The 8,692-nt window shown below is 44.6% G+C and overlaps 1 non-coding gene across 1 annotated transcript; it reads left to right on the top strand.

Moving 5' to 3' along the window:
* Nucleotides 1-6,791: 6,791 nt before the first annotated feature.
* On the top strand, nucleotides 6,792-6,873 carry trnas-uga (transfer RNA serine (anticodon UGA)). The gene has a single exon. It is a non-coding gene; the product is annotated as a tRNA-Ser (tRNA).
* The last annotated feature ends 1,819 nt before the right edge of the window (nucleotides 6,874-8,692 follow it).

Here is an 8,692-nt window from a genome sequence, read left to right as displayed (position 1 = left end):
CTCTGGGGCGATCCACTTATCCCCAGTCCTCTCACGCAAAGGGGCCAATTCAGCACTCGAGATGAAGTGAAAGACCTTCAAGGCAGTGGCGCGTACACCTTCTGGGAATCTTCAAAATCTTACCCAGTCGCAGGGTCCCAGGCGAGCCCCCTAGTTTACTGCCGTGGAATTTCAATCGACTCGACGCAAATGCTACCAAGAGCAAAGAAAAAGTTTATTTTTGAAATTTGCAGAGTGGACCCGACACATTTGCAAGACGCCTCATACAAAGGACGCCTGACGGTTTTCACATATTCCCTTTATACTATATATCGCCTTGCTTTATCACACCTCAAGCCAGGAACCTGGATCAGTCGAGTTCCTTTCCACACATGGAGTTGCTTTTTCTAATTAATTGACTGCTGATATAATAGATTATTGGCCTTGAGAGTCAGCTGTAAATTAGTTTGACCTTTACATTTTCTCTGTCTTTTTGCAAAGTTAGGACTATAGTTCTTTGTTTCAACCATGGTTTCACAGATTTCCCAATAAATGATAATTTTCCATTCCAGGGGTTCAGGCTGACAGTGACTCAATAAGTGTGATGGAGTGAGGATGATAGTGACACAATGAGGGTGAGGTGTCAGCGTGGTAGTGACGCAGACTGTGTGAGTGGATCAGGCCGATAGTTGCGCAGTGAGGGGGGTCAGAGTGATAGTGATGCAGTAAGTCTGAGGGATCAGACCGATAGTGATGCAGTAAGTGTGAGGTGGTCAGGCGATCGTGAAGCACTTCGTGTGAGGGGTCAGTGTGACAGTGACGCAGTAAGAGTGAGTGGTCAGGCTGATAGTGACGCAGTAATTGGAAGGAGATCAGGCTGATAGTGATGCAGTAAGCGTTACTGTGTCAGGCTGATCCTGACGCATAAAGTGGGAGGGGACAGGGTGATAGTGATGCAGTAAGTGAGATGGGGTCAGGCAGAGACTGACGCAGTGAGGGTGAGACAGTCAGGGTGATAGTGAGGGAGTAAGTGTGTGCGTTCAGGCTGGTAGTGACACAGTAAGTTGAGAGCGTCAGGCTTATAGTGGCCAATAAAAGTGAGGTGTTAGTGGAATAGTGACATAGTAAGTGTGAGGTGTCAGTCTGATAGTGAAGCAGAAAGTGTGTGGGGGTCAGGCTAATAGAGATGCAGCAAGTGTGATGGGGTCAGGCAGATAGTGTCACAGTATGTGTGAGGCGTCAGGCTGATAGTGATGCAGTAAGTGTCCGTGAGTCAGAGTGATCCTAATGCAGGAAGTGAGAGGGGACAGGATAATAGTGACGCAGTGAGTGTGAGGGGGTCAGCGTAATGGTAACGGAATAAGTGTGAGTGTTCAGGCTGATAATGATGCAGTAGGTTGAGGACGTCAGGCTAATACTGGCCAGTAAATGTTAAGTGACAGGGTGATAGTGATGAAGGAAATGTGAGGAGTCAGACTGATGGACACGGTGAAATTGTGAGGGGTCAGGCTGATAGTGATGCTGGAAGTGTGCGAGTGTCAGGATGGCAGTGAAGCAGACTGTGTGAATGTGTCATTTGTGATGGTGACAGGGTGACAGTGACGCAGATGCTTTCAGGGGGTCAGGTTGTAGTGATGAAGTAATTGTGAGGGGTCAGGGTGATAGTGACGCAGTGAGTGTGAAATGTCAGTGTGATAGTGACGCAGAACATTTGAGGGGCCAGGCTTATAGTGACGCAGTATGGGCAAGGGGTCAGGGTAACAATGATGTAGATGCTCTCACAGGGCCAGGTTGTAGTGATGCAGTGAGTGTGAGATGTCAGGATGGCAGTGAAGCAGACTGTGTGAATGTGTCATTTGTGATGGTGACAGGGTGACAGTGACGCAGATGCTTTCAGGGGGTCAGGTTGTAGTGATGAAGTAATTGTGAGGGGTCAGGGTGATAGTGACGCAGTGAGTGTGAAATGTCAGTGTGATAGTGACGCAGAACATTTGAGGGGCCAGGCTTATAGTGACGCAGTATGGGCAAGGGGTCAGGGTAACAATGATGTAGATGCTCTCACAGGGCCAGGTTGTAGTAAAGCTGTAAGTGTGAGTGTCTCAGGCTGATAGTGATGAAGTAAATGCGTTGGGGTAAGGTGGATAGGGATGCAGTAAGAGTGCAGGGGTAGTGCTAAAGTGACGCAGTAAATGTGAGTGTTGAAGCTGATAGTGACGCATTAGTTTGAGGGGATCAGGCTGATCTTGACGCAGTAAGTGTGACGTTGTCAGCATGATAGTTACGCTGTAAGTGTATGGGGGCACAATGATCTTGACGCAGTAAGATTGGGGAGTCAGGGTGATAGTGACGCAGTAAGCATGATTGTGGGGTAAGTCTGATTGTGACGCAGTATATGTGAGGGAGTCAGCCTTGTAGTGGCGCAGTATGTGTGAGATGGTCAGGCTGATATTGATGCAGTTAGTGTGTTGGGGTCAAAGTGATAGTGACGCAATAGGTGTAAGTGGCTCAGGATAATAGTGACACAGTGGGTGTGAGATACCAGTGTGATAGTGACGCAGTAAGTGTAAGGGGTCAGGATGACAGTGACACTAAGTGTAAGGCCCTCAGTGTGATAGTGCCGCAGCAAGTGTGGGGTGTCAGGGTGTAAATGACGTCGTAAGTGAGAGAGGGGCATTGCGATAGTGAAGCAGTAAGTGTGAGGTTGTCAGGCTGATAGTGACACAGTCAATGTGACGGAGCAGTGTTTTAGTGACAAGATAAGAGTGAGGCGTCAGTCTGATAATGACACAATAAATGTGATGGAGTCCGGCTGATCGTGACACAGAACGTGTGAGGGGTCAGACTGATAGTGACACAATAAGTGTAAGGATTCGGGGTGATAGTAACATGGGAAGTGTGAGGGCGTGATTGAAAGTGACGCAATAAGTGTGTGGCGGTTAGGCTCATGGTGACGCAGTAAAACTAAGGCCGGCAAGGTGAAAATGGCAAAGATTGTGTGAGTTGGTCAGGGTGATAGTGACGCAGTAAACGTGAGGAGGTCAGGGTGAGAGTGACGCATGAAATGAGAGAGGATTAGAGTGAGAGCGACGCAGTAAGTATAAAGGGGTCAGGCTGATAGTGACACCGTCAGTGTGAGGGGGAGAGTTTTAGTTAAACAATCAGTGCGAGGCGTCAGACTGAAACTGATACAAAAAGTATGAGTGGGTCAGGGTGATAGTGACACAGTACGTCTGAGGGGTCAGGCTGATAGTGACACAGTCAGTGTGATGGGGCAGAGTTTTAGTAACATGGTAAGTGTGAGGCTTCAGTCTGATACTGACACAAAAAGTGTGATGGAGGCAGGCTGATAGTGACGCAGTAGGTTTTAGGAGTGAAGGTGATATTAACATAGGAAGTGCGAGGGCGTCACTGATAGTGACGCAATATTTGTGTGGCTGTCAGGTTGATAGTGACGCAGTAAAAATGAGGATGTCACGGTGAAACTGGTGGAGTAAGTGTGAGGATGGCAGATGGACAGTGATGCAGTAAGTGCGAGGGGTTCACGCTGATATTGAGGCATGCAAGTGTGAGGGGCCAGGTTGATAGTGACGCTGTGTGCCGGCGGGTCTGGCTGATAACGACGCAGAAAATGTGAGTGTCTCAGTGTGACAGTGACGCATTACGTGTGAGGGGGTCAGGGTGATAATGGCAGAGAAAGTGTGAGGTGGTCAGGTTGATAGTGATGCTGTAATTGTGAGCTTGGTCAGCGTGATAATGAGGGGCTCAGGCTGATAGCGACACAGCAATTGTGAGGGGATCAGGGTAGTAGTGACGCAAAACGTGTGTGCGGGTCAGGCTAATAGTGATGCAGTACGTGTGAGGTGTCAGGCCGATAGTGACGCAGTAAAGGTGAGAGCATTGGTGTGCTAGTGACGCAGTAAGTGTGAGCCGCTCAGGATGATAGTGACGCCATAAGTATGAGGTTTCAGGTAGACACCAATGCGGTAAGTGTGACGTGTTCAAGGTGACAGTGACACAGACACTTTGAAGGTGTCAGATTGAGAGTGACATAGGAAATGTGAGGGGACAGTTTGATAGTGACACAGTAAGTGTAAGGGGTCAGGCTGATAATGATATACTAATTGTGATGGAGTCAGGATAATAGTGGTGCAGTGAGTATGAGTTGTCAGGGTGATAGTGATATACACGGTGTGAGTGGGAGAGAGTTATAGTGATGCATCAAGTATGAGGACGTCAGAGTGATAGTGTGCAGGGTGTGGTTGAAGGTGACGCAAGAAGAGTGAAAGGTTCAGGGTGATCCGGACGCACTAAGTTTTGGGGGGTCAAGGTGATGGTGATGCTGTAAGTATGAGTGGGTCAGTCTGATAGTGACATAGTACATTTGAAGGGATCAGGCTGGTAGTGATGCAGTAAGCGTGAGGGGGTCAGGCTGATATTGATGACCTAAGTGAGAGAGTGTCAAGGTGATGGTGACGCATCAAGTATGAGCAGGTGAGAGAGAGAGTGACGCCGTTAGTGAGTGGGATTTCGCTGATAGGGATGCAGTAGGTGCGCATGTGTCAGGGTGTGAGTGATGCAGGAAGTATGAGGGTGCCAGAGGGATAGTGACGCATTAAGTGTGAGGCGGTCAGAGTGATTGTGACGCAGTAATTCTGAGGGAATCAGAGAGATACCAACGCAGAAAGCATGAGGGGGTCAGGCTGTTAGTGACGCTGTCAGTGTGAGTGCCTCAGCCTAATAATGATGAAATAAATTTGAGAGAGTAATGCTGATTGTAAGGTGATAAGTGTGAGTGAGTCAGGCAGGTAGTGACGCTGTAAGTGTGAGTGTTGAAGCTCATAGTGAAGCAGTAGTTGTGAGGTGGTCAGTGTGATTGTGACGCAGTAAATGTGAGAGGGTCAAGGTGATAGTGAAATAGTAAGTTTGAGGAGGCAGTGTTGCAGTGACACGGTAAGTGTGAGGCGTCAGTCTGATACTTACATAATAAGTGTGATGGATTCAGGCTGATAGTGACACAGTAAGTGTAAGGAGTCAGGGTGATAGTAACATAGGAAGTGTAAGGGCATGATCGATAGTGACAAAGTAAGTGCTTGGCAGTCAGTCTGATAGTGACGCAGTCAAAATGAGCGTCTCGAAGTGAAAGTGGCGCAGTAAATGTGAGGGCGCCAGATGGATAGTGATGCAGTAAGTTTGAGGGGTTCACGCTGATATTAAGGTGGTAAGTGTGAGGGGTCAGGTCTATAGTGATGCAGTAAGTGTCGGCTGGTCAGGCCGATAGTGATGCATTCAAAGACCAAATATCCAAGGCTCACTGTAGTGCTGAATAGTGAGACTTCTCAAGGCTAAGACAAAAATCAATAGTTTTCATCCTGGTCATAAATCACAATGCTTCATTTTAATATTGTCCTCTCCTGATTCTAGATTCACCAATGAGGGAACAAAATTTAATTGCACCACCTTGTTTATCTCTTCAAATATTTTGCAACTCTCAATGAGATTACCTCTCTTGTTTTGAAACTGTTAAGAAAAGGCGGGATTTGCCCAATTTAAATTCAGAGGACTAACGTTCATCCATGATATCAAGGCTAATCACCATTCGTGGTATTCCTCATATGGCATGAGTATCTTTCCTAAATTGAGGATTATAATTCCTCATACTGTAGTCCAAGTGCGGTCGAACTGAGCCACCATACATTGGAAATAATGCTTCGTTCTCGTGCCCTGAAATCCTTCTGCAGCTCTCACAACAGACTTCTACAACTGCTACTAGACTTCAATGACTTATTAAAAACTTCTCCAAGATGCATTTCTAAAAATCTGTACATAAGACTTTCTACTTCATACCTTCGACAAATAATCTCCACACATTTCCTTCCTGACAAGTATGATAAAGTCAAATCATTGTTATTTATTAGATCATGAGGGACATGGATAGGTTGACTCGTCACGGTGTTTTCCGGCAGGTGAGGAAGTCAAAATTTAGAAAACATCGGTTTTAAATTAGTGGGTAAAGATTTAAAAGGGATGTCAGGGGCAACTTTTTCAGACGTGTCCAAAATGAGATGCCAGAGAAATTGGTGGAGTCTGATGCAACTGTAACATTGAATGGCATCTGGATGGATATATGAGTAACAAGGTTTAGAGGGATGTGAGCCAAATGTTGGCAAATGGGACCTATTAACTTAGGATATCTGTCCACCATGGTCAAGTTGGAAAGAAGGGCCACTTTCCGTGTTGTATTGTTCAACGACTTGATGACTCGAGAACAACCGCAAAAACTTTGCAAATAATTCCGTCAAGACGATTTCAAGTTCCAAATCTTCGGTTAATCTTCCTCTCTTGTGCTCACAAGTTCATTACCTGATGTCAGAACTTACAGATAAGTTGCTGGATCCATTTCTGTAAATTGGTTCTGCATTCTTTCTAATTTCGATTTTTTTTTACTAATGTAGCTAGTGTTTATGGACTTAGCATCAATTTTTCTAATACCATATTTCGATGAATATTAAAACACAACAGCATATCTAATTTGGCACCAGATTATGAGCAATTGAGTCAAAATCGATCGGACGCAGTGAGACAATGATCCTCTCTTCGTGGTGTACATCCGTGATTCTATAATTCGACGAAGAATCATTCCCACAACTTCAGCTGTGTCAGAATCTAGTTTGCGGTGAAAGCCTGTCAATCTGCTAAGGTAACGTTCGTCTGGGCCTCTGCAAAGGATTTGGCGAAATTTTGGGTCTTGACAATTTGTTCTTCCAACAAATGAATTCAGTTGTTTTACTGTGAAAATTGCCATCCTTGCTGCAGCTGTGATGGCCGAGAGGTTAAGGCGTTGGATTTGAAATCCAATGGGGTCTTCCTGCACAGCTTCGAATCCTGTTCACAGCGTTGAATCTTTTAAAAGTCATTAATTCCTTTGCAGGATTTGGATTTCGTGGAGCTTGAGCTTTGCATTCAATCGAAAGTAAATTTTCAACTGTGAAGAATCCGAAGTAATTTCAAGACTGACCCAGTCATCTAATTGAATAAATTATATGTCGAGACACAAAAAGCCACCAACTTCCAACACGAATCAGTTTCAACACATTTGTCGAACTGTCATGAAATTTGGATGTTCGGGGTGTGGAATTCAGCAAAACAAGAAGCAATGCAATACACTTACCTGCAGGTGATGAATTTTTTTTAGGATCAGTTGAAAGTCAAGCTGAGAAAGTTCAACCTAATTTACAGCTGACTCTCAAGGCCAATAATCTATTATATCAGCAGTCAATGAATTAGAAAAAAGCAACTCCATGTGTGGAAAGGAACTCGACTGATCCAGGTTCCTGGCCTGCGATGTGAAAAGGCAAGGCGATATCAGCGGAGTAGAATTTTCTGGAAATATTAGAAATGGAATATTAACGGTCTTCTGCTGTCCACATTCGTAAGAAACTGTGCATTAAGAACTGAAATTGAAAATTAACGATGAAAATCAGACTTAGCCCTCTGCTTGTGGTGTAGCATTGTTCAGAACAATAGGTTGTTGTTGAGGCTAAAATTGACCAAAATAATCGATGGGGAACTTATCCACGGGCTTCGTTGGAGCAGTTGGTGTGGAGAGCTCAGCTTGAAGAACCAAATGCCAATTATTCATCCTGGCTGTCTGAATTGCTTAGTTAAACATACTCCCAGTTTAATGAAAAAACCTTTGCTGTCAGAGTTAGATGTTTCCATGTCAGCATGTTCCGATATGCGAAGACACTCCATGGAGTAGATGTGACTTAAATTTTGACTCTAACGTCAGAGATGTTGGCACATTTCTGCACCAAAACAGCACTACCATTGGTATCAAATCAAACTGAACAAAGGACTAGTCACTTAGACATTTCCTGTCTGCAGACTCTGCCAATGGACCGTTCAGGCCCGATGTAGGAATAGGGCGTGGTGACATCTGTTCGCAAGTGGATCACTTCATTCTTGCTCACGATCCATAAACCGTAATTCATTTTGAACTTCTTCGCCATCAGCATGATAAGTGTTACATAATACACAGGTTTGCTTCTCGAAAGAAAGAGCGAAATCTTATCCAATGCAGACGCAAATTCAAGTTGTCCCTGGTGGACCAGAAGACAGATGTCGCGAAACAAAGTGAATACAGAAAACAATCAATATTTTCTGGGAGTCAAAAAGATGTACTGGAAGAACAGAAACATATATTTGGAACTAAAGTCACATACCACTTCCACAGACTAAATGTTCTTGAACCGTTATCTTAAGTTGACCTTCATGTCCACCATTGCTGCAAAAATTATCTTAACAACTGAGAACTTTGTGTTCTTTGATATTCTCTCCTTCATGTTTCTCTTGATTTTGAAACTAAAACCGAGCAATAGTAATGCACCCTATTTCACTTGCAAAGATCAGAAGAAGATCAATTTATAAGAGAACAGAAATAAAGCTACGTCTGTCTTGCGAGAGAAAACACAGTTACCATTTCGACTCCAAAAAGTCTTCTTCAGAAGTCTGCGCAATGAACTCGAAATAGTAGACCGAAAATGAAAAAAAGAAGCCAAAATACCGCGAATACACCACCCGCAAGTGCATCAAGTCCTACTCGAATATGCCGGATTACTAGCATCAACATCAGTGGAGAATGGAACAAAACTCATTCTGCAGTTGTTTGACGTAGTTTGTAAAGTCAGAAATATGATTCGGTAAAAAGCGCGAT

This window comes from Chiloscyllium plagiosum, unplaced genomic scaffold (genome assembly GCF_037043375.1).
Source record: "Chiloscyllium plagiosum isolate Xiang-an unplaced genomic scaffold, Cpla_swu_hap1 HiC_scaffold_21, whole genome shotgun sequence".
Taxonomy (NCBI): Eukaryota; Metazoa; Chordata; class Chondrichthyes; order Orectolobiformes; family Hemiscylliidae; genus Chiloscyllium; species Chiloscyllium plagiosum.
This window is presented reverse-complemented; position numbering and strand designations above follow the sequence as displayed.